This window comes from Tachypleus tridentatus, chromosome 3, assembly GCF_004210375.1.
Source record: "Tachypleus tridentatus isolate NWPU-2018 chromosome 3, ASM421037v1, whole genome shotgun sequence".
NCBI classification, from domain to species: Eukaryota; Metazoa; Arthropoda; class Merostomata; order Xiphosura; family Limulidae; genus Tachypleus; species Tachypleus tridentatus.
In genome coordinates this window covers 20,705,120-20,724,831 of record NC_134827.1, presented here as the reverse complement: position 1 = coordinate 20,724,831, position 19,712 = coordinate 20,705,120, and the positions used below count along the sequence as shown (strand labels likewise).

Below are 19,712 nucleotides of genomic sequence, written 5' to 3'. Positions count from 1 at the left end.
CAAATTGACAATACAAACTAAAACAGCATATGAAGGAAAGCTATGACATTGCTTAAAAATTCAACTACTGATATGGTTCAATATTAAACTACTGATATCAGTGATATGCCTCAGAAATTAAATTTTGTACAGTCACTGACATCAACAACTACTGCTCTGCTGCATGTATTCCATTAAAATTTCAAATTACTTAAAATTACTCTACATGACTACCTACAGTAAAACTCGTTCATCTATACAATCTTGTCAGTAAATTACTGGTACCTCAATATCAGTATATTTTTCATTCTTTCACAATATAAACTGAAACAGCAAATCAAGGAAAGCTTTGACATTGCTTCAAAATAATATTAATGATATGCTTTAAAATAAATCACTGGCACTCTATGCTGCAGATAATAAAATGTTTTTCAGTCACTGATATCAACTTCTGCTCTGCTGCATAAATTACAGTCAAATTTCAAATCACTTAATTTCCTTTAATCAATTTTGGCTACTTTCCTCTTTATCGAGACAAGGGTTTCCAGTGCTCTCTTCCGAGCTTTTTTTCTCCCCTTCTCTGAATGGGCAGCTCTCTGTGCCTCTGTGGCTTTCTGGACTTTTTCTTTAGCCAAGGTGGCTGGGCCAGATTTCACAGAACCATAGGCCTCAAGCCTTTCTGCCCTTTTCTTCTGATTCTCCCTCAGCTTTGAGGTATACTTTGAAGCTGCTGATCTAATGTCCTTACACATTCTCTTGTCTACAGGATCAAAATGAACATCTTTCCTTTTAAACATTTCAATCGCTGTTGTTTCTTTGGAGCGTAGAGAATATTTTATCGTCTGGTATGCACACGATACCAGACAACGAGACCTACAACGAGACGAAACGAGACTGCCTCCAAGATGGCGGTCAGATTTTTTTTTTTTCTGCAATAAACATTGAAAAAATACGATTTCTCCTCAAAAACCACCTACCCGGCCCCCAAATCGCTCATATTTTCTCCTCGAATTTACACGAATCTCGTGAGTGATCGTTGGTCGTTTGAAAACCGCGGAAATCCGCGTTTCAGCGGAAAAATGGCACGCATGATCCATAAGCGAATTTGGTTTCTTGGAAAATATAAATCACTCGAATGAAATGCCACAAAACAGATGAGATTGTTAGCGTATCTATTTTATAAACTAATCATATTTACTGCCACAAAACCTTTAATTTGTACTCTGTACCTAATATCACAATTAGTTTGCAGTAAATATTTAGAAAGCTGCCTGAGTGAGATATCTGTCTCTTAAACAATATGAATCAACGAGTAAAACACACAGTATCACATTATACAAACTTTTATAAGTTATGTTTCTAAATTGTTTTATGTCGACTTAAAGAAGGAATCAGTTATAACTTATCGATTTATTTCAGTGATCGTCTTGTGATGTTCATATTTGTATTCTATCAGAAAGGAATTCATTCTTTTTTCTGGACCATTAATACAGGGTACAATAGAACATTTATTCAGTACTGATATGCATTCATGTCATTTGATCTGCCTAAGAATTGAGCTTTATCCTTTTGTTGATGTCTTCTCAAGTTGGTGTATGTTTGATTGTTTTCGTCGTGTGAACATCTATTTGTATAAAGCTCCCCAGTGGCTTTCTCAAATCTGAGACGCTTAACTCATGATTTGATACCCATAACAACTACTGCATAGAAGGCCCATTGTGTACCATAGTGATTAACATCAGCAACGGAAACAAATTTCTAGACAAGTGTAATATATTTATACATCTTTTGTCGTAGAGGTTTCCTGGCTGTTGTGTACGTTGTTTATTCTTTCTAAGTTGCAGAAATTTGAAAATGTTTTCGAGACGTTTCGTGTCTCTTGTCATTATGGTCGTTGCTATTGTAATATTAAAAGACAATTGATATACACCCTAGTTTACTGAAATAGTTTGTTTATTTTGTTTGTTTGGAATTAAGCACCAAACTATACCATGGGTATCAAAACCCGGTTTACAGCAATTAACATTGATAACATAGTTAGTCCTTAGAATACCACTTTTTCACCAGGGGCCTTTTAAAAAGTAAAATTTCATATGTTTTGATAATTTATTTTTGTCTCTAAAGCACATTTTGAGAACAAACTGAGCAATATGTAAATATAACACCATTACATCATAGCTTGATTTAAACAGCTCGAAGACTATTCTGATGTTGGTAGTTTGAAACGCAAAAATGTGGATGAATTATCAGAAAAGTCATGTTAGAAATTTAAAAAGTATTTTTTTCACAAAACATTAAGGATAAATCATTAAAGATAACAGTTGTGTATTAATGTTAGTCTTATGAATTTGGAAAGTAAAACAGAATTAACTATACTTACACTCTTTTCAGGGTTTACTGTTTATTATATCACAAATAAATCAAAGCACTGAATATTCAAGAAGCCCAAATAATTTTCCAGTGCTGGATGCTTGTAATGTATGTGCTGATTATTTATTTATCAATATAAGTAAACTACGTAACTTATAATTACAGGTTTAAAAAGCTCGGATAAATCATTTTGTAAGTAATACGAAAAGAGGAATGAATATGATCCCATGTAACAAGTAATTGTTCAGAATAATTTTTAAAACCTTAATAGAAATATATTTGACTTTTCATTTAGCAACGCAAGCTGATTAAGATCGAAAAAAAAGACGCGTTTTTTGTTTTTTTTTACTTATATTCCAGAATAAAGTCATGGACTATTTATTAAGAATTAGTGAAAGCAAGTTAACTTCCGAAATAAACGACTTTTATAGTATATCTTTTTCTCGAATAAAGCTATATTATTTATTAAAAACAATTTAATGTAAGCGTGTATATGTTTTCCTACAGCAAAGCCATATCAGTCCATTGAAGATAACTGAGTCCTTGATTTTAGCATTGTAAACATGGGACCCTCAGAGTGCGAGTCAAGCGCCGTAACCGCGAGGCCATGCCGTGGCATTACTTATTCCACTTAAAGCGTGTAACGGATTTACTGCTATACATTTCTTTTTATATTTGTTTCTCTCAGTCAATTGCATGTAACGTATATTGTTAGACGTGTATTGCGAACTAAATTTGTAGAAGATTCTCGAGCGTAAGAATCAACATTGTTCGATGTTTGTTTAGTGCACTCGACTCGCAAATTCATGGTCGCAGGTTCAACTCTCTGTCACATTAAATATGCTCGCCCAATGAGTTGTTGGGGCGTTATAACGTGATGGTCAATCCCACTATTCGTTGATAAAAAGTAGCTCAACTGTTGGTGGAGGTTGGTGATGACAAGCTGTCTTCCCGCTAATCTTACGCTGATAATTTATGGACGGTTAGCGCCAATAGTCCTCGTACAACTTTGCGCGATATTCCAAAAAAATGAACAAACAAACTTTATCATGGTCATTAATTGAGAGAAAAATATCTATCTGATGAACTATAAATCGCTGATCCGAATACAACTGAATAATCTAACCGTACAAATATTTAATTTGGAAATGGCTGTAATAAACTAGGGATGCTGTAAGAGGTCTGAGCACAAAGTTAAAACAAATTTAATAAAACCTGATTGTTGCATAACACTTTTAATTGCATGAAATAACTGCATTTCTGTCGAAATTTATGTGAGGATTACTCTGATTTATGCATTTGGACTTAAGTTAACAAATATGGGCATATTTTTAATTGATGACTAATACTGAAAAAAAGGATAAGCAAAGCAATAACATAAAATAAATTTATTTGATGTATAGCAAGAATAAAATATAGTACACTAAAACAATCTTAAATATAAAATTCCCCCAGTAATGAGACAGCCACAGTCCATACAAAATCGGGGTAAAAATAGTGTTTTAACTATATTTTTTTTATTGCTATTAATGTCCCAGGTAATGAAAATGTATTTCTTTTGTATATGGTCTCGCACAGGATATGCACACACATACATGAAAATATGTGTTCTGATAGGATTTGGGACGTCAAAAAGATTATATTTCCTACACTTATTGGGATTGTTCAAACACGGAAAACATATCAACAGAGGTTAGGAAAAACATCCATAAAGAGACTTTTAAAAAGTCGTATCCCATGTGTAAAGTACATCGTCATTTAACAGAAGAGAAGCCACCAACACAAATATCAGGGACAAAATCATTCCACATGCAACCAGCAACAGCGATCAACATAAACAAGTGGAATTCCTTCTTGATACACTATATAAGCCATATTTAAAACTGTTTCCATGACATATTTGTTTTGTTCAACTATTACCACAAACAGATGAAGTAATAGGGTATTCATGTTTTTCTATATAAAAACTTAACGGTTAAGTCTTCGGACGCAAAGGCGATAAATCTCTGTGTCAGTTGGAGGTTACAGTAGGGAGCTGTGAAACCAGCTGCAGTTTTTACTGGCTTCCAGTTCAAAAGTAGATTTTAAAAAATTCCTTGTTTTCACGTTCCTTACCGAGAAGACATTAAATATTTGATGTGTAAAAACTGGTTTGGTTAAATATTTTTGCGATTCTATACGTTAGCGTAAGTACGTAAGGTGCACTTCGTTCAAAAATATTACACTATTATGATATTTCTAATATTCCGCCCCTTTAAGCCTTTAAAGTTAAATGGATGATATACGATGCTACCTTGTACCGAATTTTGACTGAATTAGGGTCATTAAACCTAGCACAAAAAACATTGTTGATGTTATGTAGCCTCTAGCATGGTCAGATTCTTGGATGCAGAGCTTTGATGTGACTAAGTAACAATATGCCACAGCCAGTCCGAATATCATGAGTTATTGCTGTTATCGTAAAATCAACAAAAACATAGCTTCCTATTCATGTTTCAATCAAACACCATTTGAAATACATTCTAACTCACAGAGATTAGTGTAAAGTGTTATAATTAAACTTCAAAGATAGGATTTTTACCTCTTTGTATCGGTGTTTTAACAACATGTAACACTAATCATTCTAACTTATTCTTCCATTCTATTAGTGGATGGTTTAATTGAAGAAAAAACGTATTTAATGAGGAGCAACTGACTAATTCCTGTGAATTTCACCTCTATTTGTGACTTAAATGTTACTGAGTTGTGTTTATAGTTAGGACAAATAAAACGCTTACACAAAAGGAAATGTATTAACTGAAGTGTTTATGTGTGAGACAATGTTATTTCTAACTTGACAGTTAATGTTTCCCTTTCATATATTGTGTATGTTTCAGATTGAGTGATAAAAGTGATTTTATTAAGAGTTTCTATCACGTTTCAGATAAAAACGTTGATTTTTCCATACATGTGATTTAATTTTGTTCGAACAGTTTGAAATAAAGCACATAGAAAGACAATGATCTGTCTGTATCGAAACTAGAATTCCAGCGTTGTAAGTCAGTAGACAAGCTGCTATAAATTTACATAAAACAATTTGACAGATTAGATGAGTGTATAATGATAATATTTCAGTCCCAATAAATCCGCCATATCTGTGGTCAATGATATTTTGATTCAGCGAAACTCGTCGAATTCAAAATGTACGGCCCTCCGCTAGTACAGCGGTATGTCTCCGGATTTACAACGCTAAAATCAGGGGTTCGATTCCCCTCGGTGGGCTGAGTAGATAGCTCTTTGTGACTTTGCTATACCAAAAACACACACACACACTCAAAATGTACGACGAGAATATTGCAGTTGAAGTTCAATTATAATACTAGTATCCGCGACCTGTAAAACGTTTACGGTATATTCTGTAACCTTTGCTTGAATTTTCCTTATTTTCTCATTTTAATGCTTGGCGTCTAAACTAAGCTTTCTTACAGGTTTGACCCGGCATGGCCAGGTGGGTTAAGGCCATGCCGGGTCAAGATTACGAGTCGCGGGTTCGAATCCCTGAGGCACCAAATATGCTTGCCCTTTCAGCCGTGAGAAGGTTATAATGTGACAATCCCTCCCACTATTCGTTGGTAAAACAGTAGCTCAAGAGTTGGCGGTGGGTGGTGATGACTAGCTGCTTTCCCTCTAGCCTTACACTGCAAAATTATGGACGGCTAGCGCAGACAGCCCTGTGGAACTTTGTACGATAGTCAAAAAGAAACAAACAAACTTACAAGCTTTACATATTAGATATATAAATCCTGTTCTATTTGAAACATGTTTACGTGATCAAACAAACAAATTAATAAAACTGTATGTAAAATAAATAATAAACTATAGTAACTGTACTTATAATAATGCACAGTGCTAGCAATTGAGAGAGCTCAATGTATGACATGCTTTTACGAGTTGAAACAAATAAATTCTCAACAACGCAGAATAAGACAATACCAAGATAATATTCAGTGACAAGTACAGTTCATTATAATTATATCTACGTGTGTATTTATTTCGATAAATCAAAGAACTTATTATATCTATCTATCTGAAAAAGGACAATTATTCAATGCGATACCTTTAGAAACACGAACAAATCAAAATATTAGTATGTCTTCCAGTTAGGAATAAATGATTGTGTCCATAATTAAAACTAAAACACAAAGAAAAACGTTTTGTATTGTCCAATAATTTTTGTGGAATCTGGTAATCTTGAAGAGGAACAAACCAAAGATCAAAATAAGCTCTCTTATAGTGGGAAACAGAAGAAGGTATGAAGATTGACCTCCTTACCATGAAATCTAATCACTGGACGTCTCACTAAAGTCTTTAATTTGATGGTAAAGTTAAGAAACAAAAAACTTAAATATGGAGACTAGTAGTAAGAATACACTGTGAAAGTGACTTTTGGAAATAAAGTTGGTTGCAAACTCTATTTAGAAATAAAAACAATGTTAATGTTGGAATGCAACTTTCAAGAATAAAGGAATTACTAATGTTGAAGTGAAATGTTGCAATAGAAACATCATATCTACAGCTGTGATATTCTTTTAAAACAGTATTGGAAAAAATAAATAAACGATTTACTCAGTGATGACGAGAAAACCCACTTGTAGAGAAAAATATATTTGTAAAAACGACTGGTTTGGGTCGAGAAAATTTTTTTATGTAGAGGAGTAAACATTTTTTATGTGTAGGAGCGATTCACTGAATGTAGCTCACTATAGATAACAACACAGGGTACTGCAAAAATAAAATGAAATATTTACATAATTTGTGTTAATAAACCTCATCATCATTGTTAAACGTGAAGTGCATTATCAACATGCGAGTCTTATGAGGATGAATAAATATGGAAGGGTTTAATGAAAAAAATAATAATTATAAAATAAAATAAGATTTTATATGTATGTAATAACGTTAAATATTACTGATTGAAGTAACATTATATAATAAAATAACGACATTAAACTCTTTGTTCTCACCTGGTTACCAAGTACGACACATAGGTACCAACGAGGAGCTTCATTCACTGTGTATAATATGTCAACCCTGACTCTTCCTTCGTCTTTGGGCTGCACTATAGACTCCTATTTGTTTTTTTGGTAAAATAATGATTTAGATGACTTAAAACATAGATAATGAAGTGATTTTAAAGTAACTTTAGAAGTACGTGTATTTTTAGAGTGAAAAACCCCATATTTCTTTAAGCTAGTTCTGTGTTTGTATCACTTCTTGTAACAGCTAGTACAGCGGCATGTCTACGGATTTAAAACGCTAAAATCAGGGATTCGATTTTCCTCAGCAGATAGCCCGATGTGACTTTGCTATAAGAAAACACACACACCTTTCGTAACAGATTTACTAAAATATTACTGTCTAAAGTTATATTTAGAATTTAACGTAACGTATATTGTTAAACCTGTATTTCGAAATTCCCGCCTATTCACTAAATGTGTAGATGATTCTAGACTGTAAGAGTCAACAATATATGTGTGTTCTTGAACGTTAATGTATCGTTTATATAGTCACGCTGCTGCTATTAATGTAACAAACGCCTCACGGCAAATGACAGTATATGTTAATGTTTTACTATGGTTGGAATAGTATGAGCTTCGGAAACTAAAACCGTTATTAACACTTATTGATCGGAAACTTTAGTTATTTTACGAGGAACGTTTGTCAAATTCGAGCATTACAAACCATTTAATTTCAGCGGATTCACATCAGACATAAGTATTTTTACGAAAACTTTATACTACTTCAACGAAGAAGCGTGTGTGTCTTTTCAATAGTAAAGCCACCTCGAGCTATCTGCTAAGTCCATTAAGGGCAATCGAAACCCTGAGTTTAGGGTTGTAACTGTGCAGACTTATCGCTATACCAGCGAGGGACTAAACCAGGGTGTGCAACATTTTTCGTCGGTGGGCCATATAACCAACTTCATCAATCAAGGGGGCCACTTAAAAACAAGCTTATTCGTGTACATGCACAATAAATTTAAAAAAATTCTCAAAATGCAAGCAATAATATTTTATATTTTTGCATGAGTGATCATTTTAGTGCGACACTTGAAATTTAGAGTCCTTGCAGAGCTTGTCAATATCAGCTTTGACAGAAGTGGTTGCCACTCTTAACTGACTGGTCAAATGTTCATCAGTCAGCTGACTTCTACATTTGGTTTTGATGAGCTTCATTTTGGAGAAAAATTGCTCACAGCAGTAGGTGCTACCAAAAGGGAGGCAATTCTTTGTGCATGACGGGACAAATTGGGAAACTTTTCACGTACACAGAGTTTGTAAAAGTCTAGCAAACTGTTTTCAGAGAATTTCCTTTTAGTGTCCATGTCAGCCTGCAGTTCAATGAGTTCCATTTGGCAATCATCAGGACTGTCTTCCACTGCCAAATCAAAAGGTTGAGCGAACAATTTCAATCTAATTTCAGTTTGTCTGAAATCTGGAAATCTGTTTGCAAACTCATCACGCAGCTTTTGTACACTGGTTCCATATTTGGTGCAATCCAGATTAGGAAATTCCAGTTTCCTGGTTGCAAGACATGTAAAATGGGTCAATATGGCTCTTCTCAACTGAACCTGAAAAGTTCCAATTTCTTCTCAAAAGCACAAATATTCTCAAACAACTTATTCACAAGTTGACTTTTCCCTTGTAGTTTTAAGTTTAAATCAGACAGATGCTGTGTAATGTCTGTGAGGAATGCTAAGTCATTCAGCCAGTTCTCATTGCTCAAGAAGTCCACATTCTGACGTTTGCTCTCCATGAAGAACTTAATCTCCTCTCGCAGATTCCAGAATCTCTTCAAAGTAGCAGCTCTACTAAGCCAACGTACAGCAGAGAAGTACAAAACATCTGAATACTCACTGTCCAGCTCATCTAAAAAAGTTTTAAATTGTCGATGATTTAATCCTCGTGTTCGAATATAATTTACGCATTGGACGACATTTTTCATGACTTCTGCAAAATCCAGAACTTTGGTGCACAAGCTCTCTTGGTGAATAATGCAATGGCTTACAACTACGTCTTGTGCTCCAATTGCAGTTAGAAATTTCTTGGTGAATCCATTTGTCCTACCTGTCATGGAAGGAGCACCATCTGTTGTAACACCACATAATTTATAAGGATTCAGTTCAAACTTTTCTACAACCTTAAGCACTTGTTCACAAATATTCTGTCCTGTGGTTGTGGAGGAAAGGCTTGCCATATCTAAAACTCTTCGAAAACATCAAAGCCTGCAGTAACAGCTCTGATGAAAATGACAAGTTGGGATGTGTCATTGATATCAGTGCTTTCATCCAAAGCCAGACTGAAAGCTTCACACGAATTCAATCTCTCTTTCAAAGTTTCTTTGATGTCCTCTGAAAGATCTTTTGTCCTGCGTGAGACAGTAAAGCGGAAAGGCTAGTTTGCTCCACCAAATATTTTTTCTCTGGACATGCATATTCTGTGAATATTGTTAAACAATTTTAATAAATTCTCCATCACTGAAAGGCTTTCCCTTTTCTGCCATACATTCACAAAGCTTAAAACTCAGTTTTGTCACCAGTTCTGAATTTTTCTTGAAAGTGGTAAAACACCTTTTGCTTTTCAATGGATGTTTTAAATGTTCAATTTTGTCCTTTCGTGCCTGACCAACAATTTCATCAAACTGGGAGGAGTGCTTAGTTGCGTAATGTCGCTTAATATTGTACTCTTTCATGACTGCAATTGTAGTTTGACAGACGAGGCAGACAACACCTTGATTATGTGGGACAACAAGATATTTTGTGCACCATTCACTGTTGAATAACCTTCCCTCATCATCAATTTTTCGTTTCTTAACTGCTGACATTTTACTAGCCCTGAAATCAAAACAAAAATTATTCTCACAAAATAGCAAAGTAGAAAAAACATAGAATTTATTTACACATGGAACCTCTTATGGACAGAAACACATGTTTCTAAATTGGCATCCTGATCATAGCCTTCCGGTACTTAAATTAATTGAGAATAGCAAAATACAGTGTGACCTCGCCTATTCGCGGTTCGCCATTCGCGGCCCCGCATATTCGCGGGTTATGCGCGAACTGCGTTTTGTAGGTCACAGAGACTGAAAGGGCTTTTCGAGGAGATTTCTGTTGTATTTACTCAATCAAGCCGTTTTATCAATTGTCGTCTTCACCAAAAAGATTGACTGCTATTGGCTGACTGCCTCAGCTTCCCAACAACGCAAACGGCAAAGCACAGCCCGGTAACGCACGGTACAATTTAGTGAAATACATAACAGTATGCAATATTGCTACATTATTACTGCATCAATGAGTATAAGTATCATTAGTGTTTGGGAAGCATTTCATATAGTATATAATCGCATACATATACGTTTTAAAACTGCGTCCAATATTCGCGGTTTTCGCTATTCGCGGGAGGGTAAAGAACGTAACCCCGCGAATAACGAGGTCACACTGTACATAGAATCAGATGCATCTGAAAGCAAAAATTTTAATAAATTCAGTAAAGTCACAACAATATGCTAAATAATAATCAATTTACCTTCAATCTCTTGTAGTAACTGTAAAAGGTAATAAAATTTTCACCAATAATGAATGACGGACAGCAGAGGTTAGGGAAAATTGTCGCCAGCGGGCGAAGGCGAGGTTCAGGACATGACGTTGAGTCGTAGACAATAGTGCTAGTGCACGTCACCTATTCATGCCCTAAGGAGGCCGACCAATCGAATTCGGCCTGCTCCTCTCTAGCAAAGATAATTTTAGAAGTTTGTCGAGTCGAAGCCTGGGAATCCCGTAGGATCGATGCTTTTAAAAATATTCCATTTGCGTTGGATTACAGATCAGGCCACATGGTTAGATTACAACAACTAGGGCCACACTAAATGGCTTGGCGGGCCGGGTTGTGGCCCGCGGGCCGCCTGTTGCACACCCCTGGACTAAACAGTTTAAAACGCGGCGTGTGAAAACCAAAGAACGATAATCTAGTTTGATTTCTGTTAAGTGAATTGTATCAACATCAACTTGAAATTAATTCGTTCATCAAGGCCTGGAAGACTATCTATTATTTGGAAGTTGTGAAAACCTTTTTATGTAAATCATTATTTGTAATATCAATTATTGTAAATTCACTTTTCTGTATATTAACATATATTTTTGTTAAAAACTGTGTGTATGAATCTTGTTATCAAATAGTACAAATTAGATTACATCGACATTTGTCTAACTTGTACATTTAAATAATCTTAGTTTAAATCTTAAATCTTAGCCTAACTTAGTTTTAGGCTAGTTGAAATTCTTATGTGCAACGTCCTTCATTTAGATCCTTGAAAGAATTTTGCCGGAATGAATTCGACAATCTTATGGTTTGTTTGTTTGTTTTGAATTTCGCGCAAAGCTAGCTATCTGCGCTAGCCGTCCATAATTTAGCAATGTTAGACAAGAGGGAAGGCAGGTAGTCATCATCACCACCCACCACCAACTCTTAAGGTACTCTTTTACCAACGAATAGTGGGATTGACCAAAACTTTATAACGCCCCCACGGCTGAAAGAACGAGCATGGTTGGTGCGACTGGGATTCGAACCCGCGACCCTCGGATTACATGCCAGACCCACTCTAATGGAATCTCCTTATAGTTTTTTGAAATTTCTTCTCTGCACTGTTTGTTTCGTCCTAAGTATAAATGCATATACATATATATTTTAATATGTAAAAAAAAATTAAAAAATCATTTTATTTTACTAAACCTCGTACCCACATATGTTGTTCTGTTTTAAAATATATATTCACGTAAACATCTCAGCATTCAAAGCAAGTGTTCTTCAAATTTTATGAATTTTTAAATGCATAACATTCAACACAGTCTCCACTGTTCCAATATAAATATTATCGCTTGCTAATCAGCGTTTAGAATGTATGACATTTCTTTAGCTAAAATGTTTGATTAAATTAAAATTAAAAGTTTGCAACCCAGATACATTGCAGGATTATATTTCTAACGAAGCGTTTTTTTTTTACATTTATTTTAGGGGCATATTATTCAGTAGGAGTACTTTGATTTTCAGCTTTTTAAACCTGTATCGATACAAACTTTAGATTTATAAGTTAATATTTAAGTATTAAAATAACTTTAATCTCATGCTTGCATCTTTTCTCAATTTTTTTATTGTTTCAACTTTTAATACTTTGTAAAAAACGTTTTAATTCAAATTTACCAAGTAACTAGTCAGTTTTGATTTCATCGAAATATAGGCGTAGTTTTCAGATCAGTTTCTAATATAATTTTGAGTGAGAGTTGAAAGTATAATAATTATACCAAGGGTAATATTTGTGTAAATAATGTTTGAAATTTTTACCCTCTATTTCGATGTTTAATTAATGCTAAACAACTCAAATTACTTAACAAGATTCACGTGACGTTGAAAGTTCAGAGAAGTTTACTTGGGTTGGAACAATACTGCCGGTCACTAGTATTTACATACACTCACATTACATTGTTTATTCTTACAATCGAGAAACATTTAAAGACTTGGAGAAGAGGCGGAAATTTTGAATACACTTTTAACAATATAAGTTAAATACATTTTTTAAATATATGTTTAACTTAAAGAACCATCGATATTAAAATAGATATATTAGATAAATCACAATATTCAATCATCACCAAAACATAAATCTGTTTCTAAGTTAAACAAAATTTAAATTTTATGAGATATAGTTTTGTCACATGTGTTGATATTACGTTTGTTTGCTTTCTGCTATCTTCTAACTGCTCAAGAACGCAACAGTATGTGAAAAACACTCAGTACAATCAGTTCTGTCAACAAGTGCGCTCAGTTTGGTGGGAACATTTGCACACACTTCCATTGTTGTTGACAACATATCAGTATACGTATCTATTAATTTTAAAATGGTTGATATAATATTTCGTCATCTTGAAGAGGGACTATCCAGCTTTCGAAGTTTAATTGATTTATACGAAGCAGTATTTGTATTAAACCATTACACTATGTATGTTATACAACAATGTAAGCGTGTTAACGAACGAGTATGTACTGTATAATTTCATTTGGTGTATATTCCTGGCATGAAAAAATAAAATCGTTATAAATAATTTGAATGTTTAAATCCACAATATGAGAAAGATTAACACCATCGTTATGGGTCTCAAATCACGATTTTTAGCGTCTCATGTTTATGTATAAGCCACAAGGTGGCTATATAAATAGATGTTTATTCGGCGAAAACATCGAACATACTCGAACACCCGTGAGTGATTGAGAAGAGATGAACAAAAATAAAAAGAAATATTGACACAAACACTTGGAAGTAAAATACATGTCAGTTCTTCGCTAAAAATAACTTTCCTTTTATATTTTTCATTCTTACATGTATTATTTGAAAACATCAAAAAAGTCTGTTTATAAAATATTCACGAATCCTCTTCACCGTCCTTTAACATAATATTTATTTCATGTTAAAATAAAGTAGAAAATAAAAGTTCCAGAGACTCAACACTAAGTCTGATAGTTGATGGAGCTAAAAATCAGGTTTTAATATATGTAGTTGGCACAGAATAGATAGTTCATTGTATAAAGTCGTACATAATAATAAAGAAAATTAAAAGTTAAGATAACCTCTTTCATACAAGAAATTAATTTTCCTTCATATTTCTATTTTTCGTGTATTATATCATGTTTTTACTGACCACAGATATAGAATCGAAGAAAGTCTGTTTAGTTCCTTTTTGTTACCAAGTGTCTAATCTATAGAACGACCTGTCTGTCATGTGTATAATATTCATTACCTACACATGAGAAATAGGAGAAAATATTATGCCTTTTAAAAATAAATGTCATATCAGATATAAATCAATAAATACCTTTTGAAATAGATCAATGAACATAATAACAGTGCTGAGTTTTCTATTTGGTCCGATCTTCAGTCTTTTAAATCTATATTTATGTAAACATTAGATTTATAGGTTAATCTTTAAGTATTAAAATAAAGTAACCTTAATCCTAAAGTTGTATTTTCTCCAGTTTATTCATTGTAACCACATTCAAAGTTTTATGACAAATTTTTAGTCTGAATTTAACCGAAAGGGTACAAAAGACCGCTTCAAGACCATACACTATTTGAAGGACTCATCTGTTTTAAACAATTGCACCATTGTATAGTAGTCTGTTGTCTGCTCAACCTCGTTCCCACTTGCCTTTTTCCCTTTTAAAGACGTGTTAAAATATAAACATATCTCTGTTCAAAGTAAAACACATTCAAAATATCTGATTAGACTTAGCTCATCAGATTTCGTTAGTGAGTGAATTTCTGGGTAAAAGTGATGGGGTGAATATTGTATCCCCAAATTTCACTCTGGTCCATTAAAGTGCATTCTCTCTGGCAGTTAGAAAGACTAACTTGCGTTAAAATTGCACAACAAATTAACAAAGAATAGTAGCTGGATTTGGTTTCGCCTATTAAGAAACGGTCTCCAACTTACTTGTTTATTAAGAAATGTATATTTTAATAGTTTGTTTGTTTTTATTTGAATTTCTCGCAAAGATACACGAAAGCCATGTGCACTAGCTGTACCTAATTTAGCAGTGTAAGACGAGAGGGAAGGGAACTAGTCACCACCACTCACCGCCAACTCTTGGGCTACTTTTTCACCAACGAATTGTGGGATTAATCGTCACATTATAACGCTCCCACGGCTGAAATGGCAAGTATGTTTGATGTGACGGGAATTTGAGCCAGCGATCCTCGGATTACGAGTCGTGTGCCTTAACCACCTGGCTGTGCGGGGTCTACATATTTAAATAAGGAAGCATCAATTTTCGGTAAAAGTTGTAATGAATTAAAATAAAATGGTACAACATAGAACTATTATAATCTTGTATTTCTTAGGCAGTGAACTTTGTAAGTTACAGTACAGCGTGTCATAAGAACCTCAAACGCAAGAAATAAATAATTTTCTTTTGAAACAGATCAATTCCGAGGATATTGCGAAAGTGTATCTAATTTTTAAAATACACCTTAAACATTTGTTGAAGATTTTGTGATATCAAAACAAAGAAAAAGGAAATAACAAACCACAAAACAAATGCCCTGGAGTAACATATTATCACATGATTTTTATGAATTTTTTATAACAATGGAATAGAAACCCTTTAGCCTAAGATATTTTAAAAGGTTAACCTTCCTACTTGAATTTGCCACTAAAGAAAAAAGGTTCACCCTTCGTAAACACTTAGGTTATAGGTATTCCGTTTCATCTGTATTAATAGGCTGCTGAATTAATAATGCAAACACTGTACTAAAAAAATGTTAACTCGCGAAGTCAACTATTCTGTGTTATTTTTAATATATGTATAAACTACTGGTATACACAAGACCTTTCAGTTTCTCAATAATTTACATTCGCTGGTTTTTAAAAATATATATTCATAAAGGTATTTAGTTTCTAAGTCACTCGAACGAAATGCGACAAAACAGATGAGGTAGTTAACAAATTTATTTTATATATTTATATGTTTACTCTTTAAAAAGCTATGAATTGGCAACGTAATCCTCAAGTTAAGAAATGAACAATATTAAACAGAATAAACATTCATATATAAACAGCGTGTTTGAGATACCTAATTAAAGCGAAACATTATTCTGTATTTAAGACAAAGAACGAAACAAAATAAACGCACGATCTCAGCAAATAAATTTATCACTTCGCAGAAGTTGTACTTAGAAATTCATTTCTTTGTCAAAAGACAATGAAACTCTTGTTTGATGTTATATGCCTGAAATATACAGACGTAATTAATTTATTAAAATTTACTTTACTCTCTGTATGATGTGTGATTTCGTCGTTATGTTAATAGAGTTAAAATCTGCTTTTTTCAAACAGTTGTAAGACAAACATTTCGGGTTAAGTTCTAAGAAAGTTGTTCCTAAAGGCGATCACTCTCTCCTAGAAATTTCAACAAAACAGTTACGGTATACCCACCAGTTGATAGTATGATTAATTACTTTACTAAAGTATTATTTAATGGTAACCTTAACTAGATTTTCGTTGTTAATTTTCATACTTTCAGCATGTCAATGATGACTCGGAAAAATTTTATTCGTACGACGTGATTACAATGTTTAGTTTACATTGATGTGATTTTTAGTTAGAGATAATGAATCGATTGTAATGTTTTGTATGCAGGCCAGTACGGATGTTGAAGTAAATCTTATCTGTAACAATGTTCTTGTTTTATTTCTTTGTTTGTTGCTCTTCACAGTAAAATGAAAGATTCTTGTTTTGATGAAATTACTCATTGTACAGCTTCTACTTCACAATAGTTAAGTCATTCAAATCGTAATCTGAGGGTCGCGAGTTCGAATCCCCGTCGCACCAAACATGCTCGCCCTTTCAGCCGTGGGGGAGTTATAATGTGACGGTCAACCCCACTGTTCGTTGGTAAAAGAGTAGCTCAAAAGTTGGCGGTGGGTGGTGATGACTAGAGGGAAGGCAGCTAGTCATCACCAACCACCGCCAACTCTTAAATAATGAGAGCATTATTTAAAATATTTAAATCTCAAAAGAAAAATAATCATAACATTGACTCTGTAATGTAACGATACGGTCGTCTTTTGTTCAGTTACAACAATTAACATATCAGTCAGTATAAATGTATAATCGGTTTGATATAATGAGACATAGTAAGATCGTTCTTGTTTTACGACTTAATATATCTATTAAAGATTATAATTATCAAATATTTTAGTTAATGACTCATTTAATAGTATTTAATAATCTCTGAACATCAAACTTCTACGTAAGTTTGTTAGTCATAGGTAGAACTGCGGAAGAAAACACTAGTAAATGGTTTTGCACCCAATAAAGATGACACTCGTATCCCTTTTAAAATCCTGTTATCACTGTGTCATTTCTATCACAGTAATTATTATTATCCACTTTATAAATATATATATATACATAACATTATTATTTTTTACATGAATACTTAATTGCAAAAGAGCAAGTAGAAAATATCGCTTGTGTGTCAAATAGCTAAATCTCGTCTTGTATATTTACAAAGTTAAATAATGTAATAAAAACTATACCAACAGCAAAAACAAGGTTAGGAATCAGAGTATCTTACATTTTATTATATTTCCAAAGAACATATAATACTTTTAGAAAATTTATCCAGGTGTTAGTAGTTTCACCGGACGAGCAACAAAAATCTATGAATGATTTGGTGAAAGACAAACTTTATACCAATAATGAATCGTTGTGTTGTGGCCGTGGCTAGCATAATCCTAAAATTTGGCTAGCTTTCAAACTTTAGTAAATCGCTCACACGTGATTATTTGGCAACAAACCTATAGGAAACTTTGATTAAGCAGTTTTTAATTTAATACTTGAAAATCAAAAATGTAAACCTCAAATAATATTTTAGCATATTTTTTTCCTTTATAGTATTATTTTCAAAACCACTGTACTTTGAACAACTGAGTACGTTTGGAACTGATTTATGTTCAAAGCAACAAACAGTTCAAAACTCACATAAATATTTTGTAACCTTTGCCACTAAATGCCGCTGTATAAGTAGGATTATCAGTATAAGATTTTATCTTAGACTAGTTTCTGGATATAGCAAAATATTGTTATAATATGAATCGCATGACAATTTTATAAGCTGTTTATTTATCCTTTAGTATGGCTTAGCGGTATCAATGCGGACTTACAATGTCAGAATCTAGTTTCCGAAATATGATGGACTGAACATTGACAGCCGTTTTGTTACTTTGTGCTCTGAGTCAAAACAATCAAACACACTATCAACTTTCAGTATGTAATATATTTTATAGTACCGTTAATATATGAAGATTTATCAATAGTATTAAACGTCTAGAGTGTTTTGTTTTAGTGCTTCTTGGCAGAAAAACTTTATAAACTATAAAGCTTAAGAAATACATTTTATTATGTAACTTCGGCTGTTAAAAACTTACGTGAAAGCAGCAAAGAACAGAACTAGCTGCTACCTGTAAATGAACAGTACTCATATGCCTTCGAAAGAAATTCGCTCATTGTAAACTGTAGATAAAATATTCAGTTTCAGACTAGATAAAACACCAAGTACTGTTTGTAGCTTTATAAAACTTTTGTATATAAATCATTATTTGTAATGACTATTTGTAATAACTGTTACAATCAATTGCTTTGTTGTTTATATATTAACATATATTTGTGTTAAGAAAGAAAACTGCGTTTATCATTCTTTTTGGACAATATCATAAATTTGATATATATATATATATATGAAACACAGGCGATACATCTAGTTCAGTCAACAGTTACGCTAAAATTAGTTGGAAAATATGTCCACAGTTCCATAGTTGTGGTCAATATGTCCCCTCAGTATTTGTATCTGTTACTTCTGAAACTCTTCATAAAATATTTCGCCATCACGGAAAAGAACAATTTAGCTTTCGAATTACAGGTAATTTTAAAAAGATTCAATTATTCATACGAAAAGATATTTGTATTAAACCATTACATTATATGTATTATACAATGTTGTAAGCATGTTCACGAACGAGCCTCATTTATACAATTATGAGTAAATAATATTATGACCAAAACTGAAAAGATCAATTAAGCCTTATACGCACCACTATAACGGTACAGGTATGTTGATGATACAATTGCTGGATTCACATCTACAGAACACATACTTAATTTCTTCAATCACATAAACTACATACACTCCAACATTAAGTTCACCTGTGAACAGGAAAAGTCTAACCAAACAGCATTTCTTAACCTCAAGATCACTAGAACTGATACAAAATTCAAAACAGAAATCCACAGAAAAATCACACATACTGGATTATACACTCTCTGGGACTCAGCACATGAAACAAAACAAAAACTCAACATATCAAGAAACCGAATAAATAGAGCCACAAAACTATACTCACCCGATAAAATTACTAATTAAATCCACCAAGTAAAACAACACTTCATCAACATCAACAAATTTCCTCAAAAACTGTGAAAATTTATACGCACACACCTAGACCAACAACCAACAAAAAGTAATAAATTCCAAGATACAACAAACTACAAAACCTTATACTGCTGCATACCGTATGTTGCTGACATCAGCGAAAAAATAACCAACATTTCGGAAAAAAAATGTAACAAAACACAACATTCGGTAAATACCAAAATTAATCAAAAGCCATGTACAAAACTGAAGTCCATACTATGTAAAAACTACACTGAGAAACAGAACACAAACATTATTTATAAAATACAATGTGATAACTGCCATGACTTATATATTGGAGAA

At 33.2% G+C, this 19,712-nt stretch overlaps 1 long non-coding RNA gene across 1 annotated transcript in view; it reads right to left on the bottom strand.

Moving 5' to 3' along the window:
• Positions 1 to 232: 232 nt before the first annotated feature.
• LOC143246503 (uncharacterized) overlaps positions 233 to 19,712 on the bottom strand; it is a 272,362-nt gene continuing 252,882 nt past the window's right edge. Inside the window, exon 2 of the long non-coding RNA XR_013025999.1 lies at positions 233 to 852. This is a non-coding gene — a long non-coding RNA (uncharacterized LOC143246503). The remainder of the gene's footprint in view (positions 853 to 19,712) is intronic.